At 40.7% G+C, this 23372-nt stretch overlaps 1 pseudogene; it reads right to left on the bottom strand.

Moving 5' to 3' along the window:
• Positions 1–5092: 5092 nt before the first annotated feature.
• On the bottom strand, positions 5093–5770 carry LOC138997353 (ornithine decarboxylase antizyme 1 pseudogene; annotated as a pseudogene).
• Positions 5771–23372: the final 17602 nt, after the last annotated feature.

Below are 23372 nucleotides of genomic sequence, written 5' to 3'. Positions count from 1 at the left end.
GAAAGGTTAATTCATCTCTAGGTGATAGGAACCAGGTTCTGTCCATTTTTAAAGGGAAGGAATAGAAGGGGGAGAACACAAGGAGGAAAAAAAAAGACTACATAACTACAGAAAGTAACCATGAAATGTGTAAGGTCTGTGGACATTTGCTTAAAAGAAATCAGGCTGGGGGCAATTAAAAATTTGAATGGTAATATAAAAAGGTCTCACTCTGATTAGGTATTTTCAGGTGATTAATGCTCTCATCATTGTCAGTAAGTATGAAGATGGTAATAATTTTAGCAGACTAGTTTGATTTTGTGTGTTATTTATCTAACATAGCAGAGATAACAAGTGATTTCTCAGCTGCCTCCTCTAGCCCTAACTTCTTTGTATATCTGAATTGTAGAACATCTTTCAAACTTACCCTTGCCACTCAGAAAATAAGCTGAGTCTGTTCTGTCCAGGGCCTTGGGGACTCCTGGGAACTTTGGGCTTCGAAGCATGAAGAATGAAGAGGAAACAAACTAGTGAGCTATCATGAATCTTGGAGGCAGGGTAATAGAAATAATCTTACTTAGTGCAGTAGAATCCCCCCTTATCCACAGCTTTGCTCTCAGTAGTTTAAGTTACCTATTGTCAACTGCAGTTTGAAAATATTAAATGGAAAATTCCAGAAATAAACAATTCTTAAGTTTTAAATTGCTCAGCTTTCTGAGTAGTATGATGAAATCTTGTGCTGTCTTGCCCTATCCCACACAGGATGTGAGTTGTCCGTTTTTCCAGTGTACCACACTGCATATGCTAGCTGCCCATTAGTCACTTAGTAGCTGTCTCAGTTATCATGTCGACTGTCACTGTATTGCAGCGCTATGTTCAGTAACCCGGATTTTATTTAGTAGTGGCTCCCAAGTGCAAAAGTGGTGGTGCTGTCAATTTGGGTGTGCCAAAGTGCTTCCTTTAAGTGAAAAGTATGTATGTATGTATGTATAGGAAAGAAAGCAGTATATATAGGGTTTGGCACTATCTGCAGTTTCAGGCAGGTCTTGGAATGTATTCCCTGTGAGTAAGGGGGCACTACTGTATTCCCTATGGCTCACATGTTGAAGACCAATGTTTAATTGGGGACATCTTCTCCTGATTTTAGGGAGGCAGTACAAAGAGCACTGAATTATAAGCCAGAGGCTTACATTTTGTACTGATATTTTATGAGTCCATATTTAGAGTCTCTCTTTCGTTTTTGATGTACTGAATACATGAATGGTCACATTTACCAATCAGTGGCAGAGACAAAGAGCTTATTAGACCACTTTCTTGGGGAGTTTTGTGAAGTAGGTTATTTTGATGCTAGAAGCCCGGTGCATGGATTTGTGCACCGATGGGGTCTCTCAGCCTGGCCTGCGCCCTCCCACAATCTGGGACCCCTCAGGGGATGTTGAAGAGCTGGTTTCGGCCTGATCCCCGCAGGCCAGGCTGAGGGATCCCACAGGTGCATGAATTCATGCACCGGCTGGTTTTGGCCCAATCCCCACAGGCCAGGCTGAGGGACCCCATCAATGCACAAATTTGTGTACTGGGCCTCTAGTGTGCATATAAGATCCTTGGTTAATCTCTTCCTGCCCTGCCCCCCTCCCCTTCTCTCTGAGATTCATCAGACTTCTATGTTTCCATGCCTGTGTTGTCCGCTCCTATGTTGAGCGTCTGCCCCCTGATGGTCAGTGTGCGTCATAGCTACTGGCCAGTTGGCCCCTCGGCTCGTTGGCCAGTCACTTAGGCTTTTACATATGTAGATTGGAAAGTAGAGAAGAATTAGATAAATGTGGCATGCTTAGACCTCCCTGAAAGGGTTAGGCCTCGTCTGGAAATTTTAGTTTAGTTTTGGGGACTGTATCTTAAGAGATATATTACACATTAGAATATGTCCAGGATGGTGAGAGGACTTGAAACTCATAATTTATTCAGCAGACTTTTTTTTCTTGGTACATAAGTGTTTATCATATACCAAGCACTGTAATAGCCACTGGAACTGCAACAGTAATAGACAAATATGGAAACCACATTTATGGAGCTTACAGTCTAAAGGGGGAAATGGAATAGTTAAAGAAACACATCCACACACAAACACACACACACACATACACACACACCAGCTATCTAGCTAGTAAGTCATGAGTGAGTTTTGATAAATAGGGAGGGTGAGTAGCATCTAATTTAGAAAGATTGTCAGACAGTATCTCTAAGAAAATAATATTTAAACTGATGATTAAAGGATGGTAAGAAACAGGGTAAAGAGCATTCTGGAAGAGTGCAATGGTCCTGAGATAGGGAAATATTTAACACTAGAGGCCCAGTGCACGAATTCGTGCATGGGTGGGGTCCTGAGGCGGGGGGGTTGGGGGGGAGGTTGGTATGCGATCGACCCTCTGGGTGGGCGGTGGGACATCCTTGCCAGCCCAGGATCCAGATCCATCCTGCTGACATTCGCGCTGGTTGTTGGGAGTCACCTGGCGGCTGCTTTTATATCCTTTCTTCCTTGTGCAGCATCTAGGGAAGGGAAGTGGCTGTGGTGCCCAAGGCCGACTTCTTGGAGGCTGGCAGTGCTGTTGGGATCGTGCTGGTGGCACTGGTCCATCGTTACCTGGTCTGTTCTCTGGAGATTGGACCTGTAGGACTACTGAGGGAATAAGTGGCTGCTGCCTGGCTGGTGGGCCGCCAGGACTGGTCGGCTGCCAGGACTGGTCAGTGAGCTGAGTGGCACTCCCACTGTGGGAGTGCACTGACCAACAGGGGCCAGCTCCTGTGTCGAGCTTCTTCCCCCTGGTGGGCAGTGCATGTCATAGCGACTGTTCAACCAGTCATTCTGGTTGTTTGGGTTGTTCGGTCACTTAGGCTTTTATATATATAGACTAGAGGCCTGATGTACCGTGCAAGAGTAGGCCTTCACAGCCGAGGTGGCTGCCTGGATCCTTCCCTTGCAGCCCCAGTGGCTGTCTCGATCCCGCGGCTGCAGCCCCGGCTTTGCCTGGAAGGTCGTCCGGAAGGACGTCCGGTCTAATTAGCATATTACACTTTTATTATTATAGATAGATGTTGGGGACTGAAAGCAGGTTGTTGTCACTTTAATGCAGTTAATGAGAGGAAGGAGGAGAGTGGTGAAGCATCAGAGGAGGACTTGTGTCAGTCACCCAAGGTCTTAAGGAGTGTGGACAGGAAGTTGGAATTTTTTTTTATAAGTGTCATAGAAAGTCACTGAGGGTTTCAAGCAAGAGGGTTACATGCTTTTTAAAAAGAAAGTTACTATTGAAAGCATTACAGATGTCCCCTTTCTCCCCTATTCACCCCTTGTAGCCTGACCTCATCCCTCACTCCAGGCCTTCACCACACTATTGTGTGTGTCCATTGGTTATGCATATATGCACATAACTTCGGTGGTTAATCTCTTCCCACCCACCCACATGTTTCTTAAAGTTTAGGCTATTGACTTGAGATCTTTTATAATATTGGTGTTTACAGCTATAAATTTCCCTCTGAGTACTGATTTATATACATCCCATAACTTTTGGTATATTGTGTTTTTGTTCTTATTAATTTCAAAGTAGCTTCTAATTTGTTTTTGTGATTTCTTCTTTGACCCATTAGTTATTTAGTCATATGCTGTTTAATTTTCACATATTTGTTAATCCCCCAAGTTTCCTTCCATTATTGATTTCTATTTTAATTGCATTTTAATCAGAGAGGATACCTTTTATGATTTCAAACTTTTTAAATATATTGAGGTTTGTTTTATGGCATAGTGTATGGTTTATCTTGGAGAATGTTCCATGTGTGCTATTGTTGAGTGGAGTGTTCTATAGATGATTGTTACATGTAGTTGGTTTACAGCATTGCTTAAGTCTCTGTTTTCTTATTGATCATCTATTCATAATTGAAAGTGGGGGATTGAAGACTCACTCTGTTGTTGAATTCTTTATTTTTCCCTTGTCAGGTGCAAATATTTTTATAATTGTCATGTATTCCTGATAGACTGACCTTTTTATTATTATGAAATATCTCTCATTACCAATAATATTTTTTCTCTTAAAGTCAATTTTGTCTGATATTAATATAGACAGTCCAGTTCTTTTGTTACTGTTGTTTGTATGATGTATCTTTTTCCATCATTTACCTTCAACTTGTTCGTATCTTTGAATCTGAAGTATTTCTCCTGCAGACAACATATAATTAGTAATGTGTTCTTTTAAAAAGTCAACCTAACAATCTTTGTCTTTGGATTATTTAATCCATTACACTTAGTGTTATTATTGATGTGGTTAGAATTACATCTGCCCTCTTGTTTTTGTTTTCAATATGCCTCCCTAATTGTGTTCTTTTGTATTAGATACTTTCTATTGTAACATTTTATTTCTTTTAGAGACTTTTATGTTTGTTTATTTTGTTAATGGTTGCTCTAGGTTTACAATTATACATTTTAAGCTATCAGAATCGACCTCAAAGATACAATTATATTGGGTTTTAAATTACTGACGTAATTACCTTTACTGGCCCTCTTCAGTTTTTGTGTGGAGTTGAATAACTGTTTGGTGTCACTTTCACCCTGAAGAACTTCCTTTAGTATTTTGTACACTAGTACAAAATTATCCCAATTTTTGTTGGAATGTTTTTTTCACCTTTATTTTTTTTTAGATGTAATCACTTTTATTCAGATTATTGAAAGCAATAGAAGGATAGATTTATACCTATCTTTCCAAGTTAAGACCTGAAACTATTTCCAAAAGTTCAAATAAACTCCTGCTGGAAGTACAAGGATAATTTCTATCACCTTAAACCAGCAATAAAAAGTAAAATATAAATTTTTATTTAGAATTAAAGCAAATACTTCAGTATCACAAACACGATATTAAACTTCAAGAAATATATCGCTAATATGGAGTGAGCATTTATTTGCACAGTTACAAGATGCTGACAAACCCAGAGGAGGGGAGCAGGCCTGGAATTTGCAACCCAGTGCAGCAGTTGGTTACACCACCAGCACAAAGTGAGACACACAAAGGGAGGACAGTCTGTAATGATCTGTCAGTGATAGCAAAGGTGAGGGGTGCAGGTGGTGCAGCTGCTACTTGTCCGCCTCAGAAGACTCAAATGTGCAGGCAGTGAAGCAAGCATTAGGTCCCTTGGGGACAGGGGATGCTTCAGTATCATAATCTCAAAGCCCCTAAAGCAGAGGGTATGGAGCAGAGTTGCTCTGTGATCATGGTTCATTTGGAAACAAATGAAGACATAGTCACATGCATCTGCTCCTCCACAAACTCCAGAAGAACTGTGAAGCTATCTTTGCTCCCCTAAGGCAGAGCACCGCCTGGGATCTCGATGTAGAAGCAATTGCTGCTCAGCACTGCCCTCCAGTTAATGTGTTTGACATCTGTAAGCCTGGTCTGGACATGGAGAATTCTTGGTTTCTTATTAGATGTTAGTTCCTCTGTTACATTCAGCCTATTACCAGAGTAGAATTAATTAGCTGAAAAATTGTGATCCCTCTCTATTTCCTCACCCACCTGATATCTTCAGGGGTGGGTGAGGAACATCAGAGCACCGCTGAGGCCCTGGACCCAGGTTACTACAGCAGTTAAGGGAGACCCTGCAACTCTTGTGACTGTGGCTGGCTGCCGCTGCTGTGCAGGCTGATGAGCAGCATGGTGAGGCTGGTGTGAACCATGGTCCTGGGTTTATTCCCCTTCTTCTCTTCGGTGAAGCAGTGGCTATTGAGGATCCACTGCAGGGAGGATTTCACCATATGGCCGCTGGGGTCTGAAACCTTTATTTTGAAATGTAGTTTTGCTGGATACAGTATTCTTGGTTGACAGTTTTGTACTGTCAGCACCTTGAATATGCCATTCTACTGCCTTCTGGCCTCCACTGTTTCTAATGAGAAGTCTAATCTTAATTATGTCGGGGTTCCCTTTTACATGATGAGTTGTTTTTCTCTTAGTGCTTTCGGGAATTTTTCCATTTTCTTTGGAATTCAACTTTTGGGTTTTGATGTCTGGGTGTGGATCATTTAAGTTTATTTTACTTAAAGTTAGTTAAGTTTTTTTGTGTGTGTAAATTAATTTATCAAATTTGGGAAGTTTTTTAGCTATTATTTCTTTGAATATTTTTTCTGTTCCTTTCCCTCTCACCTCTCCTTCTGGTAGTTCTGTTACATGTATCTTGATTCATGTAATGGTGTCCCACATTTTTCTGAGGTTCTTTGCATTTTTATTATGTTTTTCTCAGCTCTTCAGATTGCATACTCTCTAGTAATCTCTATTCAAGTGCTAGGGTTCTTGTCCCAGCATCAAGAAGGGTTCAGGAATCTCGAAAAGGGGGGCTGTACGTAGATGACATAGGAATCCAGAGACTAATAAAGAATACAGAGACGAGATATAATTTTGAAAGGCATTGGGGGTCAGAGGACCTTCAGCTAAAGGAACTGAAGACTCCCTCCTTGTCTAGGACCCTTGCTTTTATTAACATAATTTGTCCTAAGGCAAGGTGGAGATAATACACTTCAAAGGGTAAAGTTTCTTTTTTTTTTTTTTTTCGCTTAAAGTATTACAAAGGGTATTACATAAGTGTCCTTTTTTTCCCCCCCGCCCTTGACAAGCCCCTGCCCTCCCTTACCCCCCAGTGTCTTATGTCTATTAGTTATGGTTATATGGGTGCATACAAGTCCTTCGGTTGATCTCTTACTCCCCTCCCTCCTGTCCCCCAACCCTCCCTGGCCTTCCCACTGCAGTCCGACAATCAGTTTGAGGCAGCTCTGCCACTGTATTTATTATTGTTCAAAAGTTTGTAATGGTCTTAATTATCCATGAAAGAGTGAGATCATGTGGTATTTTTCCTTCATTGACTGGCTTGTTTCACTTAGCATAATGCTCTCCAGTTCCATCCATGCTGTTGCAAATGGTAGGAGTTCCTTCTTTTTAACAGCAGCATAGTATTCCATCGTGTAGATGTACAAAGGGTAAAGTTTCAAAGGGTACAGAAGCATTGCCAGTTTGGGGGAATTAGCCTATGGCTGTTCAGGTGTTTGGCCAGTAGGAGGCAATAACATGTAGATTAAGATGCCCTTTAACTGTCTGGCAGCCACAATCAGTTTCCTATTCAGGTTTGGGGAAATGCCTTTAGCCATTCCCAACAGGTGACTACATGTGTGACTCAACCCTGTTGAGTCCCCAAGTCTCATCAACCTTTTGATGAAACTCTTGAAATTATGACATGCTGGAATTGGTCTATGGCATTCAAGTTTATGGATTCTTTCTTCTGTGCTCTATTATTGAGCCCCTCTAGTGAATATTTCATTTGGATTATTGTACTTTCAACTCAGAATTTTTATTTGGTTCCTTTAATAGCATCTGTCTCTTTATTGATATTCTCCATTTTATGAGTCATTGTCATCTTCTAATTCTTTAATAATTATTTCCTTTAGTTTTTTAACATATTCATAATAGCCACTTTTTGTCTACATAGTCTACCATCTGGGCCTCTTGGAAGAAACTTCAATTGCCTGATTTTTTTCCCTGTATATGAATCACACTATCCTGTTTCTTAGTATATCTTGTAATTTTCAGGACTAGGGGATCAGATAATATATTTTAGCAACTTTAGGCACTGACCCCCACCTTCTGGAGTATTTTGTTGTTTCCTCATTTTGCTTATGTATTTATTTAGTAACTTGACTAAAATAATTCTGCAAAGTCTATTTCTCTTGCAGTGTGTATCCTTGGATGGCCTTGCTAAGATTCCCTCCTCCCCTGTTTTGTTTTGTTTTCAGCCTGGCTACTTAGGGGATGCCTCTGGGTTAAAGTAGATTATTGTTTATTCAGTAGTTTGGTCAGAACCCCCTCATGCTAGTGAGGCTTCCACCCTCCTTCACAGGTTTGTGTGCCATTTGGGTAATGCTTCCAAGTCTGCCCTGCACTTGGCTCTGATTGTTCCTGAGATGGAGCAGCCTAAGCATGCACTCACCTCTTCCCAGTGTTGATTGTGATTCTAAGAGGCCTCTTCTTGCCTGTTCTTTTTTCCTTTGTTGTTTCTATTAAAGGTTCAGTTGCTCAGACCATTTGCTTGGATGGTGGGGCTACTGGCCTTTTCTTAATGTTCTTCACTAAGATCTCCACTGTTTTTAATACGACCCATAGCCTTCACAAGGACCCAGTGGCTGAAATCTTTCTGCCAAAATGGGTAACTTTATCTTGGTAAGTGTTTTATATCTCAGCTGGAGTCTCCTGTTTGCCCACTTTACCCTTGAGCAGAATTCTTGCCTTGAGATGAATCATATATAATCCCTCTTACATAAAAACCAGTGAATTCCTTTAAGTTTGAGTGCCTTGATTCTGCTGCCCTCCGTTTTATTCCCCTTCTATGTCTTTTATGGATGCTTTTGGTTCGGGCTCATTGCCTTGAACTCCCAGACACCTGCCTTGCTCTGTCTGTCCTACAGTCTTCTTGGAGCCCAGCATTGCACTTAAATCTTTATATGTGTCTGTTTAAAATCCTATATAACTTCAAATTTTCTGAGAATCTTTGAGGTATTATAGTCAAAGTGAAGTTTCAGAATTTCCTGGGTATCCCAGTTCAGTCTCTGTTTTTGTCTTTTATATTTTTTAAAATTTTTATGCCACACTTTGCTTATCGCTGGTCACTGTTCCTCTTTCCTCACTCCTTATCACCAGAGGAACATGTCTGCAGTGTGTGGCAGAATTTCAGTGAAGGTTTGAAGGTCGAAGAGGGTGGTTACATTGCATAGTGAGGAAGGAGCTAAAATTATATACTAAAATTCATTCTTTTTAAATGTTCCTTGGTCACCTGAGCATGTCTCACAGGCTGTTTCTTTCCTCAAGCCTTACCCATGTGGCTGGCTTGCTGCTCTTTTCTGTCTTCATCTCTATCTCCCTCTCTATTTTTCTTAACTCCTTTGTCTATATTTTCTTCTCTCCCTTCCAGGATTCCAAAACTATCCTCCTCCTGCCAACTTTTGTTTTTTTTCTTATCCAGGTTCTATTTATTGAGATAGAATTAACATAACAAATTGTGTGAGATATACAGCTTTTGTTGATTTGATACATTTATGTATCACAAAATGATTACCACCATAGCAATAGCTACCACCTCCATACCATCACATAATTCCCACTTCTTTTGGCGGTAAGAGCACTTAAGATATACTCTCTTAGCAACTTTTGAGTATATAACACAGTATTGTTAGCTATAGTCACCCATGCAGTTCATTAGATCCCCAGAACTTGTTAAACTTATAACTGGAAGTTTGTACCTTTTGACCAATATTTTCTTACTTTTCTAGTCGCCCAAGCCCTGGTAATCACTTCACACATCTACTTATGCATCACCTGTCTTCCCTACTAGCATGTAAACTTTCTCCACATGAGGGTGATTGAGGTTTTGCTGCCTACTCTATGCCTTACTAGATTCTCCAGCTGAGGTTTTTTTTTTTCTTCCTGAGTGTTGATTTAAAAAAATACTATAAAATATGTATGACATAAAATTGACATTTTAACCATTTTAAGTGTATAATACACAGTTAATAAGTACGCTTACAGTATAATGCAACCATTCACTACATTCATTTACAGAACATTTTCCTCATCCCAAATATAAACTTTGTACTCATTAAACAATAACTTTTCATTCCCGCCGTACAGTCCCTAGTAACTTCTATTTTATTTTCTGTATAATTTCTACGTAATTCCCCTGTATGAGATACCTAATTTCTAGGCATGTCATATAAGTGGATTCATGCAATATTGTTCATTTTGTGCCTGTCTTACTTCACTTAACATAATGTCTTGAAGGTTCATCCATGTTGTAGCATGTATCAGAATATCATTACTTTTTTAAGGCTGAATAATATTACATTGTATGTATATAACCCATATTATTTCTCTATTAATTTTTTGATGGACACTTGGCCTGTTTCTACCTTTTGTCCATTGTGAATGATGCTCCAGTGAACATTGGCATAAAAGTATCAGTTAGAGACTCTGCTTTAAATTCATTTGGGTCACAGGGTCATTTTATATTTAGCATTTTGGCCTGGCCAGCATGACTCAGTGGTTGAGCATCAACCTGTGAACCAGAAGGTCATGGTCAGATTCTGCTCAGGGCATATGCTTAGGTTGTGGGCTCGATCCCCCTTGTGGGGCATGCAGGAGGCAGCCAATCAATGATTCTCTCTCATCATTGACGTTTCTATCTCTCTCCCTCTCCCTTCCTCTCTGAAATCAATAAAAATACATTTTAAAAGAAAGGTAATATTATATTTAGCTTTTTGAAGAACCTCCAAACTATTTTGCATAGCAATTGCACCATTTACATTCCCACTAGCAATACACAAGTATTCCAATTTCTTTATATCCTCAGTAATACTTGTTTTATTCTGTTCTTTTGATAATAGTCATCCTGCCCACTTTTAATTACTTTTACCTCTACTGCTGTCAGGGGATGAATCCCTTTAATTTTATTACAGAGAACAAGGAGAAACCATCTAAGTTTGTCTACTTTTGTGTTGTCAAATATTTCTAACGTACAGAGATGTATAAGAGATCATATATACCTGTTTTAAAATCAAATTTTTTACTAGATCTTGGCATTTTGCCATATTTGTTTCATATTTTATCTTTTATAATTTTGTGCCTTGAGGTGGGCTTCCTACCTTATCAGTGGTTACCTCTCTATAAGCTAAATGAGACAATTAAAATATTTTTTTCTCCATCAGGTCCAGAGCAAGTCCCCCACTGTCAGGATATGTTTTGTTGTTTTATTTTAAATTCCTGCTCTGTCATCTTTGTATCCAGAGGCATTTTGCATATTCAGAAGGAAGCTTTCCTTTACTCTTTATGTTTCAGCAGATGTATTTTGAGTGAGTTTTTCACATTTCCTAAATTGCTTTCTAAAATATCATTATTACAGCCTCCTAATAAGTATATGTCAGGAGCTGTATTTTTCATGGGAGGAAACTGAGGTTTGTAGAAGCATAGAGGAAACTTAAATCAGCAGATGGAAAATATTAGCATTAAAAAGGAAGCATGAGAATATAACAAACTCTCTTCTGCCATTATCTTTAGAATTTAAAGAAATCCAGTGAGATTGTATTTGTTTACATGACTGAGAAAGCTCTAGTACTTTGTAAGTATTCAAAACCACAGAGAAAGTCAGAGTAGCAAAATGTGAGGAGGCGAAAACAAATATAGAGGAGGACTACAGACAACAGAGTTCATGGATTCTTTGGCAAAGGTTATACACTACAATGTTTGAAGGAAATATAACTATTGGGTATAGAGATATGCCAAAGTTCCAGAAAGAATAGAAAGATCTAAGCTGATAGTGGTGATTGAAGAAATAAAAATATACATTAAACTTTTTCAGTTAAGGAAATCAATACTTCATATTTATTTAATATTTTATAGTTTATAAATGTTTTATAATCATTATCTGATTTTTATTAGTACAATTGCCCTGAGAAATGCTTTTTTCTGAATTCCATTTTATAGATTTTTTTTAAAGGAAGGGCACTACTTTGTATTGATCAGGTGCCACTCTGCAATCTTAATCTCCTATAATCATCACAACAATCAAGTACATAGATATTATTATTGTCATTTTACAAATTAGGAGACTGGGGTCACAGGTGCTAAGTGACCAGCCCAGATTTATACAGAAAAAAGCAGAGTAGGAGCTCAAATTCAATTCTCTTTCTACTAATGTTGAATTTTAGAAATACTTTATCTGAAACTATAAATCTGTGGTATCTATTATGGTATTCTATTAGCCACATGTGGCTATTTAAATTTAAATTAATTAAAATAAAAGTATATTAATTACAATAAAATAATATGTAAAAATTATTTTGCACATAGCCAGTGTGTTCTCTTAGGGTCGCCAAGGAGGAATGCAGGAGGCCAAAATGGTAAGGGATTATGAATTTATTAGGTCATCTGAATACCAGTTGGGCCGAGCCCCAAAATGACGCCAGCACCCAAAGAGAGAGAGTCAGAGGTTTTTAAAGGACTCTAGACTGGCTTTTTCTGGGCGGAGAATTCTCTGTGCAGGTCCGGATTCTGGGAAACCCCGGAAGGGAGATATAATGGTCTTAGCAAGTGGAATGTGGTCTAAGCAAGTGAATGTCCATTGTGAAGTAGCCTAAAAGTCAGTTCCCAGGGGAGTGGGTATCGATATGATTATTTGATCCAACCTAACATTCCAGCCTTTTTGTTTTATGGAATAGGGACGAAGGTCATATCTTTCGTATTTACTTCCTGCTCAGGTGGGACGTTGAGATCACAGGGGAATGGACTTGGATAGTAGTGGGCTAGATGAGGGGTCACAGCAGCATGATTTCCCCAAGAGACTGGTTGGTAAAGGCTCAAAAATGGTCCTGTTGAGTGATTGGGGAGGTAAAAGCTGGTCCTGAGGCTGCCATAGCATCACTTGCCTGGTTTTGCTGCTTTTCTGGGCCTGGAGCTGAAATACAACTGAGGCCTAGATGTTATCTTTAGGGAGGAAATGATCAGGGGTCTTAGTTACCTGACTAGTTATTTGCTAGGGGAGGATAGGCTACCTTGGGGGTGAGGTTCTTGTTTTCCTAGTTTTGCCCCTTGCTAGCATCCAGAGCTTTCTGGCCCAGTGAGTTTCTATACCTATACCTGGTCCATCATCCTTGCTCTGGGGGTCAAAGGGACAATGAGGGTTGGGTTATGATGGTGTCTAGCATTGGTATTTCCTGAGTACAAGTAAGGCTTGTAACCTGGTGGAAACAAAGTTTTATAAATTTTAATATTACTGGGGCAAAAGCTAGAAGAACAAGAATTACGATAAATGGTCTGGTGGAAGGAAAGAGACATTAATTTGGAGGACTATAGTCTAATATACCCAAATGAGGTTTATCCTCAAATCATTTACTCTTAAGTGTCCTTGGTTTAGGGAAGATAGTGTTTTCTAGATGGCTTCAAACTGCTTGGCATCTGGATTTTATAGATGGTTGCAAATTGCTGTTTTACTACCCCAGTTTCCCTATTCTGCTTGTCCTGGCTTACTGGCCTGTGCCATTTATATAACTTCCTTTAAACATTTCTCTCTACAAACCTCTATAACTTGCACAAATCTTACAACTTTCACAAACATTCTTATAACTTTAACTCACTTTCTTTTTCCTTCAAAATGAATGTCTGTGCCTCATACCCACTATTATCAAAACGATACAATTTTTTTCCAATTTAATTAGAATTCTTAACTCTTAGAAACCTTAATTTTCCAATGATAACCAAAATGATAACCAAAAAGTAAACAGCCAGAATTTCTTAGACTGACATTTATGAACATTCTCACTTTCAAGAAACATACCTTTAACAAAGCACAAGACATTACATTAACAGTTCCAAATCTACGTTATAGATTTTCTGTAACAAAAGCTAAAATCAGGTGAACTTAAAACTTATTGAAATATTTAGATGTTTATCATTTAACCCAGCAATGCTTTAAAGCTTTTAAGTTGCCAAAGAGGGACTTTGGAAAATTATGTATATGGGTAGGCATATAATGCTGGAGAAAAGGCTGAGGTGGGGAGGGAGCAGGCCCTACAGCCTGTTCTAGGACTGCCATTTCCAGGCCTCCAGCCCCTTGGATTTAAAACTGCCACATTTTTCCTTAGAGATAACATGCTTAGGTTTGGGTGATAATGAATTCAGCTTCTGATAGTAGCTGGACTATTAAGTAAGCATGTGCAGTAAAGAAAGTTGTTCTTTGGGAAAGATAGGGTGGCGGGGGTGGGGGGAGGTGAGAAGGCGCTGAGGTGAGAGCAGTTTTCAGAGCATTAAAGGGGTGAGAATGCTGGCCTTGGGATCTAAAGGCTCAATGAGGGGGTCCCTTTGCCATGTCATGTCATAGAGGAGCTTTGCGAGAAGACAGAAGTTGGGAACTCAGAGGCGAGAGTACCCAGCGAGCCCGAGAAAAGAGAGATTTCTTGTTTAGAGGAGGGGACAGTCATGGAGGAGATAAGGCATTTACAATCTAAGGAATGGCACAGTTTTGTGGGGTAAGAGTGAAACTGAAGTAGGTGCCTATCATTTGGGACAACTGGGTTTTATGAGGAGATGCACGGTAGATCCGGTCGGGCATTGAGATAGAACTAGAAAGAGTGAATGGGGATATTTAGTAAGATGCAGTGTAGAGGTGAGGTGGCTAATGGCTGTGAGACTAATCCATCAGCCCCCATACTAGAGAATGAGGAGGGTACAAGGGTCCCAGGGAATCCGGGGAGGGAAGGATAATGGCCCCAGTGTCAATTAAAAAGAGATTGGCATACTGACACCACAGTCGTTACCCGAGGCTCTGTCCTGGTGATGTAAGTCTGGGCAGCTTCAGTCTTTGGTGACCGGTCCCAGGAGGTCTGGGAGCTCTAAACCGGATCCAGAGGGTGGCCTTACTGAGGTCGACCTAGAGGTGCCAGACTAGAGTCTGATTTCCAGTGGCCTTTTCCCCAACTTGGGCAGGGCCCAGATGGGGGTCTTGGGTTTGGGCAGGACTTGGTCCAGTGTCCTTCCTTGTTGCATTTGAAGCATGGGCCCGGAGGAAGCTTAGCCCTGACTTACCCGCAGTTGGCACTTCGTTTGGGGTTCATGAGATTAGTGGCTAGGAGCTGGAAGGCCTCCTTCTGGGCCTCAGTTTGGCCTGGTCTCAGTTTTGTTTTTTGATTTGGGTTTCCTCATCTCCATTATTAAAGTCCTTAAACGTCAGGTTAATGAGGTCTTTTTGAGGGTTTTGTGGACCTGTGTCTATTTTTCGAAGTTTATGGTGTGTGTGGGGGGCTGATTGGGATATAAAGTGGGTGTTCAGAAGAAGGGTTCCCTTTGAGTGGGGGGAGGGTCTAAGGTGGTAAATTTCTGCAAGGCCTCTGTGAAGCAAGAGAGGAAGAGAGCTGGGTTTTCGTCAGGGCCTTGAGTGATTTCATTAAATTTGTCATAATTGACCACAATGCCCTCAGTTCCTGCTACCTCCCTCAGGGGTAGAATGGACGAGGGAATAGAAGAGGCTGTTGAGGAGGGTGGTCTTTAGGTGGTCCGAGAGCAAGTGTTATGTGGGAAAAGGCTGTTTTGGAGCTTGCTTTCTTGGGGTTTGGGCTCTCAGGGGCCAGGGAGAAGGTGGTTGCTGGTTAAAAGGGTCTGGGTTTTGGGAATCTACTGCAGCTGAGGGAGGGGGTTGTAAGGAGGTGAAGTCTGTGGTCTGCTGGGTCTAAAGTAGATTCAGAATCAGAAGTGTTAGGGGTATGATGTTTTGCGTGAAGGAGAAGGACCTGCTGGGTAGAGCAGGACCGACAGAGAGAGGGTTGAGACTGGAGGGTGAAAAGGCCTGAATGTATGGAATCTCTGACCATTTTCCATTGCGATGACAGCATTTATCTATATTGTGCAATGTGTTAAAATTGAAAGTGATGTTTGTCCCACGAGAGAGGAAGCATGAGTGACAGACCACAAATCCAAAGGTGACTGTTTAGGGCAGGCGTCCTGCTGCTAAACAAATCACCATGAGAAATGAGAGGTGACCCTCTGGACTGGGCGTCTCCAATCCAGAAGGACCCAAAGCCAAACGGCTGAGGAGTCTTCTGGCCTAGTGCTAGGACTTTTGAGACTTTTAAGAAGTCAGTGAGAGAGCTTGGGCAGAAGACTCAAGATGAGGGAAATTGTGGGATGTCACTCACCTAGAGAAGAGTGGCTGGTGTGGGATGGAGGGCCAACAATGGAGAAGGAGATATTCCTGATCCAGCGTCCTCCTTATGGATCCTACGGGAGGGTCCATAAGGGAGGGAGGCCTAATTGAGGCCGGGAATCGAGTCACCCGAAGCCGAGGCGATGGTTCCCCACCCCTGTTGAACCCTCCCGGATTTCGGCACCAAATGTTAGGGTCGCTGAAGGAGGAACGCACGAGGCCAAAGTTGTAAGAGTTTATGAATTTATTAGGTCATCTGGATACCAGATGGGCTGAGCCCCAAAACAGTGCCAGCACCCAAAGAGGGGGAGTCAGAGGTTTTTAAAGCACTCTAGGCCCACTTTTTCTGGGCAGAGAATTCTCTGTGCAGGTCCAGATTCTGAGAAACTCCGGAGGGGAGAGATAATGGTCTTAGCAAGTGGAATATCCATTGTGAAGTGGCCTAAAGGTCTGTTCCCAGGAGAGAGGGTATCGATTCGATTATTTGATCAGACCTAACAGTAGCTACCATACTGGACAGTGCAGCTATGAAACACTTTCATCATTGTAGACATTCTGTTGAGCAGGGCTGCTCTAAAGGCTGTACCAGATGTCTACTATTTGTATAACATGTGCGTATGCTAAAGAATAAAAAAATGGTAAAGTCAAGAAGATAAGGTAGCAGAACACAAAGCGATGCCCATGAACCCATTACTTGTTTTTTTTATGTGAGGGGTGAAGCAAATTATTCTTGAGTGTGTATACAGTCGGCAAGAAGAAAAAAAAGAAAAGATCCCTTCATCTCAGCATATGGAAAGTAGCAGAGGTTGTAGGGAGGATGTATTGGTAAAGGTGGTAGTTAGGGAACAAGAATTTGAGTGTCCATAGGATGCTTAGTTCTAAACTAGGTGCTGGAGGGTACATATTAAAAATAGACATGGTCTAGTGCACAGTTTGTGGATCCTATGATTTTTCAGAACTCCCAGAAAAGCTGACAAAGAATTGCCTCATGCACTGCAGAAGAACCACAGATAAAAACCATTCATACCATCAACACAGTCATACAGAATATTGGCTATTATTTTCTTTCTCAACAAATGTGGGAGATAGATTGCCTCAGGCAAAATAGTATTTTACACATGGTTTCCCAAAAGCCCTGTGCATATTTAGAGCTCTTCTCAAAATGTTTGCATTTGTTCTTCCAAAAAGAAATTTGCATGACATTTTAGAATTGCATTCTGTCTAGAAAGCAAATCCTAGCTTTTCATATTTAAATTCAAAGCCTTCTGATGTAAAATCTGCCAGGAAAATGTATGTTCCAAATTAGGTTCTTCTCAGAGCACAGATATTTTTTTTTACCATTAAAATAATTTTTTTGGGAAATGCCTAACATCATGCTATCCTTTCTTGGTCGAGAAAACCACTGATGGTGACTTAAGGATCCTCCTAGTCTTCTACTTATAGAAAACTGAGGCTTAATTCCATTTTAATAGGGCTGTCCAGAGACAGAGTTATGCACTGTTATTGGTGAGCCACTTGATGATATAGTTGTTCTATATAAAGGCTATTAATAGAGTATTTGACAGACAGCAGTAGCAAAAACATTCTTTAATGAAGTAGTTGATGACCAATGTAATTAGCAAAGATTGGTGAATTACTCAGATTGAATAAAAGTACTCTTAGTAATTCCTCAAACTCACCTTCCGAAGTGACTTCTTTGGGCATTATCATCAATGGCTTATAGCCATGATCCTTAAAATTTTTCATTTTGGGGCCCAATTTCTCTTATGCAGGTATCCTTCCTTTAAAAGTCTGCAGCAAGTGAAAAAAATGTTAGTGCTTTTTTTTTTTTTTCATAATGCATGTTGTGGAGTATTTACCATAAAGAATTCTAATATAACTAGACTCAAGCAGCAGCCTAGATAGCAAATCCTAGCTTTTCATATTTAAATGAATGATGACAGAGACCAAGTTGTGGGACCAGAGCCAATGGTATGGTTACTTGGTGTGGTAGATTGTTTTAGTAACACTCCTGCCTCCTTTTAGCCAAACCCATACTGACTCTGGACTTGGTCATGTGACTTGCTTAGATCAATGGGGCAATAGCAAATGTGATACAGCAGCAGGTTGACAAGTGCTTGTGTATTTGGCCTTTTCCCTCTCTTGATGCTCTTTGGAACTGAGACCACGAGAAGAAGCCTGGTAGATAGATAGACCATATGGAGCAGGGACCAACAGTCCCAGCTGAGGTCCCATTAGACCAATCAAGATGGTAACCACCAGACATGTGAGTGAGGCCATTTGGCCTCAGGCGATTCACCAGGTGAGTCCAAAGATCAGCCAAACTGTCCCACAGTAGCTATACCACCTGGTTAGCCCAAAGAACATCTTTTGGTTTGGTTGATCTCTTGTATTTGTTTTATAATACCTAATTTCTGCTTTTATCTGTATTGTTTCTTTCCCTTGATTCTCTATGGCTTCTTGTTTTCTACCTTCTTGAATTGGATACTTACCGTATTAGTTTTCAGCCTTTTAAAGGGGTTGAGAAAACTTGCTTTAAAAGTAGAATTGAAAGGTTTTGATAGTGAATTGGATACTGGGACTGAGGGTGAAGCATCACAAAAACTCCCAGGTTTGGAGTGCATTTAGATTGGCATTTTCTTTGTTTTAAAAATCTAAGAAAATTGACCTGAGCCATAGGGAAGCCCCAGTCTCCAAAAGATTGCCTTGCAGAAAAGGACCCTTAAATGAGCATACTTGGCCTACGAGCCAGAGGTTGAAAGGTTGCTGACTTTCAAGGGAGAGGTGCCTGTGGAAATCACTATGATACACTGAGGCTGGCTTCCTTGGGCATGCTGGAAGAGTAGGGATTGCTTAGGGGCTTGGCTCAGCTCTTCAGGGCTAACCTGGGCTCTTTGGAGAGAGGTTCTGCCTTTTGGGACTGGCTACAGCTGTTTGAGTCTTGTCTAGGGTCTTTGGGGCTAGGCTCTGCCCTTTGGGACTAGGTTTGGCTGTTGGGGGGTGGGAGTGGGGTGGGGATCTATATATATAAAAGCCTAAGTGACCATTACGACCAGTCGACCAAATGACCAGTCATTATGGCACGCACTTACCACCAGGGGTCAGACACTCAATGCAGGAGCTGCCCCCTGGTGGTCAATGTGCTCCCACAGCCAACCTCTTGCAGTCCCTCTCCCAGGCCCACCGGCCTAGATTGGCACTGATCACCGGCCAGGCCGAGGGACCTCACCCGTGTACGAATTTGTGCACTGGGCCTCTAGTAAATAAATAAAAATCTCAGATGGGTTGACCTTGTTTGTGTCAGTTCAGGTGTAACAGAAATCTCTATCAATCCCCACATAGTATCACAGGTGTTAGGTAGCTTTTGTTACCTCTTTGTAAGATTAGTATAATAATAGTACTGCTCTAACAGGATTGCTTGAGAATTAAATGATATGTGTAAAGCATTTGACATGCATACTAAGTGTTAGCTATTATATTATTATTAGGCAGACATAATGCAGATCCCAGCATGGGAGTTTTTTCATTGAGCACCACAATTTATCTTGCAGGGCTTCCCATCAAAGAGGGGAAACAAAGGTTTGGTGATGAATTAACTGAAATGCATCTCCAGCCTACCTCGAGCTTGCAGAATTCATATGTTCTTGATTCATTATCTTGTTTTTATTTTATATTTAAACCATGTCCACATTGTGTTCATTAGATCTTGTCAGTCAATATCACTGTAAAGTGGTTCTTCGTGATCCCATCTGTTCCAAGTGTGAAGGATTCTGTAGTTTGTGATGACATTGAAATAAAAAAATCTTTGTTCTGCATTATTGTTTAAGCCTTTGAATATTTGATTAGTACTGAAAATTTCCCAAATCATTTAAAATATGAAATTAATATTAAAAATAGCCCTTTATTTTCATTAGGAAGGGTTTGGCCTGTGTCCCTTTGGACAGGCTTTGTCCATCCCACATGTCCTCTCCAATTGGAACCCAGGGTCTCTGAGGCAAAGGCAGGAAGTTGATCCCTGTCCTCTAGGTTCATAGCACCTGCTGCTTTGTCCTGGAATAGCTTTCTTGGCTCTTTGTTCTTGAATTCCATTTCCCTTCCATTCTGTTAAATTGTAACAGAAAATTACTCTTCTTTTCTGTTGTAGGAAACTATTTCCCTTTTCCCATTGGGCTTTCTCAATAATTACCATTCTTTATTTTAACACGTTGCACAAGCATGAGGTCTTGTATTTGTACCAACACTTGGCTCTTTTTATTAACTTACATGCTGCTTCCAACAACAATGCCCTTAATTCTCTTTGAGGTAGATGGAAGGTATGCCTCACTTCAGGCCCCTGGCTGCAACAGTATATTGGATGGTGCTGGGTGCCCTGTTGGTGCCCAACAAATAAGCTCTAATGCTGATGAGAATGAGCAGGCACGGGGAGAACCATCCATCAACTCTCCGTCATACAACATTGAAGCGGAGTGACTGGTGCAGAAGGCAAACCTGTGCAATCTCTCTGGAGGTCTGGGCGGTGTACTGGCACAGACTGCATTAGTTAAGCCTTGCTGCAAGTAAAATACTACCCCCCCCCCCCCCACTTTGATTAATGTACCTGATTATCGCTGGCCAAAATAATACAGCTCATCTATTCCACTGACCTGTTACAGATTTCTGGCTTGGTTTGTTGCTCCCTTAAATATCATAGAAAAGGTGGGTGGCAGGGACACTCCACCCTGTAACATGGCTAAAGGTCTTCCTGTAACATGTACTTTCAGTACATGTCCTTTGTAGATCATGAAACAGACCTTACCTCAACTAATATCTCTCTTGGCAAAGTTGAAATACAGAAATATTCAGTGATTTATTTTATATCTTTTTGAGTCTATGAGTAGCCAACCAACAACCAACCCAGGAGATGATAAACCATCTAATTAGCATTTCTGCCTGAATATGACCTCTGAAATGGAGTTTCTTCTCCCATTTTTGCAGATTTATTCATCTTTTGCAGTTCTCTTGATAAAAATGATGTCATTAAATTAAATAAGGTAACTACTTTCATTTCATTTCTAAAAAAATTTTAGGTTTCCAGTTCACCACTTAAAAGGGCCCCATATGTCACGCTCAGAGAGTCTTTTGAGTTGGATGGGAGGTACTATGAACTCTTTTTTTTTTAAACAGAGGAGTCCATGTTCTATCATAATAGTAACTGCTGCCACTGAAGTAATTTTGAGATGCCATAGTCAGCTTTCAGTCTTAGGCACCATAAATGCAAGAGCCTTATTCTCCAAGTGCTTTAAGGAAAACTAGTGATTACAGTTTCTTCTATGGCTGCCTCGATTTGGAGCCTGAAATTCTTTAAAAGCACCTTCCAGATTTGATCGGTGGAGGGAAATTCCATCTGGGCAGTTCTTCTGTGCAGGATCTGGGAGTGGTGCTAATGGGAAAGGGGGCTGGGAGCAGAGATTCTTACAGTTGGAAGAAATAACTACTTAAAGCAAATGCTAATGATTTAAAATGTTATTCCTTCTGTGCTTTTAGAAAAAAATAAAATTAAAGTAATAAAGGCTCACAGCCTGTACCTCATCTCCAGTCACTCCACTGGAATTCCCAAGAGGGTCTCGGCTCCCCTCTCCTCCCTTTAAAAATGGTGGACCTGGAACCACTTACAGGAGAGGTTTAATAAGAGGCAAATGTGTTTTATATTTTGTATCTTGTTAAGTGAAAAAAGATGGATTCTCGCAAGTAGTCTCTTGGTGCAGATTTGAGTGGTCTGTGCATGCAAACGTGGGGATGTTTCGCCAGCTAGCATCTCTGTTCTGGTCCCCCTTGGCTACTTAAAATCCCCCCATCCAAGCCACTCCTCCCCACCCCAGAGCCAGCAGAGATGAAATTGCTTCATTTTTAGAATGGATCTGCAGATCCAGGAAACTTGTTTCTATCTGATTTGCTGATAATTTACTCCTCATTTGATTTGTGGGGTGGGGCATAAGTGAGGAGAAAAGCCCAGTTTCAGCTCACATAGCGCTTCCTCAAGAAAAGAGGGATTGCTTTGCATGTTGCAGAAAATCATGATTGAAAGCAACTGAAAAATTAATAAAGATTTACACAAAGGTTGCACATTTGTTAGTGGAAAAGCAGGAAAACCTTGCACCTGTGATGGAGTGACAAAAAAATTCTTCACTTAAAGTAGCTCATTGGAAACTGGGAGAGGAAGAATGGTTTAATAAATATATATTTTATCTTAGATATATAATTTTACAATGAGACACATTCCCTTTCTGGCAATTTTTTTTATGACCTTTGGGTGCCAGATAGCGCCATTCCTGCTGTCTGCTTTTGCTATTCAGCGTTGAGGAAGCCCATTATATCTGTCTTTGATCCGGAGATCGGGATTGCTAAAACTGATGGCCACAATTAAAGACAGTCCTGTTGAAAAGCTGACCTCTGTCTGCTCTCAACTGCATGTAAACTTTTCAATATGGATGTAATTTGGTATTAAATTACCCATGCTTTATTGCTTTTTAGTACAGCCCTGTCTGTTGGCTTTTAAAGATAAAGGTAACATAAAAGAAAAATTGTGGTGTGTCTGCATAATTATGTAATTATAAACTTGTTTTCCTACATTCAGAAAACCCTTTGTGTGTGTGTGTGCATCTATTGAAAAATAATAGATTGGTAGGATTGGAGAAGAAGCCTTTATATATATTTTTTTCTCCTGATCTGTTCAACTTAGACATTTGCTGTGCAAGATAGGTCACTGTATTGAACTATTTTAATCTTGGCTTTCAGAGGGTATTTTTGATTTAGAAGTAAGGTAGTTTTGTAAAAAGATGTCGCCGTGTTTATTCTTTAGAATTGGCCAAACCAGAATGGAGTTTGTGCCAGAGCTCTGAAGCAAAACCTACCTGTTTCACCAAAGTTTGGATCCTATCTTAGCAGCATGAGAATATCCCAAATGCCTGGAATAAGCTCTTGGATGAACTAAACCTCACTATGCTTGAAATTTAAAATGAGGTTGTTGTTTCTTTTTCTTTTAACATTCTTTTTTTTGGGGGGGGGGCGGGGGGAATTCTGCTGAGGGGAACTGAGAACGAGTTGGGAAGATTGGAGCTGACTTCCCTTTTATATTACAGAGTTGCCTACTCCTCTCAGTTCTACTAGCTACTGCTGTTATTTCAGCCACGAAGAGCATAAGCTATCATTAGAGTTTGATACAGGTTTCTAGAATTGCATTTTCTGAACAGAGACACAATATCTGTTTGAAACGATGGTTGAAATCACAATCCCATCATAAAACTTGGGGGAAGACATATTCTCAGACCTCTGGAAACGTGCAGTAATTCTGTGTGTAAATGGAAAATTTTGAGCTTGCTTCCTCTTCTTGTTAAATGTTCCATGGCAAGATTTTCCAGTAGAACCGCATAAAAAGTCAGGCAGATAAAAAGCTGATATCAAAACAAACAACTCAAGGGAAGCCAAACAGGCTGCTTCAGATACCTTAATACATAATAAAGCAAAGGTTTTAAGTTGGGGAAAAGTGTCTGCAGAATGAAGGCCAGTTCATCTCTTCCTCCGTGTCAGACCTCCATTGAATTATTTTTCTTGTCTGCTGCCCCCGCGCCCCCCCCCCCCCCGCCCCCAGCCTAATA

The sequence above is a fragment of the Myotis yumanensis genome, unplaced genomic scaffold (genome assembly GCF_028538775.1).
Source record: "Myotis yumanensis isolate MYYU_CA2020_CCGP unplaced genomic scaffold, mMyoYum1.0.hap1 SCAF_18, whole genome shotgun sequence".
NCBI lineage: Eukaryota > Metazoa > Chordata > Mammalia > Chiroptera > Vespertilionidae > Myotis > Myotis yumanensis.
Note: the sequence above shows the minus strand (reverse complement) of the source record. Positions and strands in the feature narration are given on the sequence as shown.